Consider the following 822-nt stretch of genomic DNA (forward strand, 5'->3'; position numbering starts at 1 on the left):
CCAGAATATGTCTTTGGCTAGTGTTGACTGTTAAATTAAGCTAGCCAAAAACTTTGTCCCTTAAAACAATGTTTCTTCCACAATTTAGCCAATGTAGTGCATATACCAGCATTGTAGCGTTTTGAAAAAAATGTAGCTGGTTCAACTTCGCAGAACACCCAGCATTCTTTTATTGCCAAAAGACAACGACTTAATTCACATGCCCAACAATTGTGAATTTCGTCAGCCAAACATCAAACGATGAGATGTTTTAATGGCTCGTTGGTCTAGGGGTATGATTCTCGCTTAGGGTGCGGGAGGTCCCGGGTCCAAATCCCGGACGAGCCCAGAATTTATCTTTGGCTAATATTTACTGTTTAATTAAGTGAGCCAAAAACTTTGTCCCTTAAAACAATGTTTGTTCCACAATTTAGCCAATGTCGTGCATATACCAGCATTGTAGTGTTTTGACAAAAATGTAGCCGGTTCATCTTTGCAGAACACCCAGCATTCTTTTATTGCCAAAAGACGACTTAATTCACATGCCTGACAATGCTGAATTTTGTCATGCAAACATCAAACTATAAGACGTTTTAATGGCTTGTTGGTCTAGGGGTATGATTCTTGCTTCGGGTGCGAGAGGTCCCGGGTCCAAATCCCGGACGAGCCCAGAATATGTCTTCGGCTGTTGTTGACTGTTAAATTAAGCGACCCAAAACTATGTCCCTTAATAAAACAATGTTTTTTCCACAATTTAGCCACTGCCGTGCATATACCAGCATTGTAGCATTTTGGCAAAAATGTAGCTGGTTCATATTCTTCGCAGAACACCCAGCATTCTTT

At 40.6% G+C, this 822-nt stretch overlaps 2 non-coding genes across 2 annotated transcripts; both read left to right on the plus strand.

Moving 5' to 3' along the window:
- Positions 1–255: 255 nt before the first annotated feature.
- On the plus strand, positions 256–327 carry trnap-agg (transfer RNA proline (anticodon AGG)). The gene has a single exon. It is a non-coding gene; the product is annotated as a tRNA-Pro (tRNA).
- A 250-nt stretch (positions 328–577) lies between these two features.
- On the plus strand, positions 578–649 carry trnap-cgg (transfer RNA proline (anticodon CGG)). The gene has a single exon. It is a non-coding gene; the product is annotated as a tRNA-Pro (tRNA).
- The last annotated feature ends 173 nt before the right edge of the window (positions 650–822 follow it).

This window comes from Anarrhichthys ocellatus, unplaced genomic scaffold (genome assembly GCF_004355925.1).
Source record: "Anarrhichthys ocellatus isolate YVR2014 unplaced genomic scaffold, GSC_Weel_1.0 scaffold9633, whole genome shotgun sequence".
Lineage (NCBI taxonomy): Eukaryota > Metazoa > Chordata > Actinopteri > Perciformes > Anarhichadidae > Anarrhichthys > Anarrhichthys ocellatus.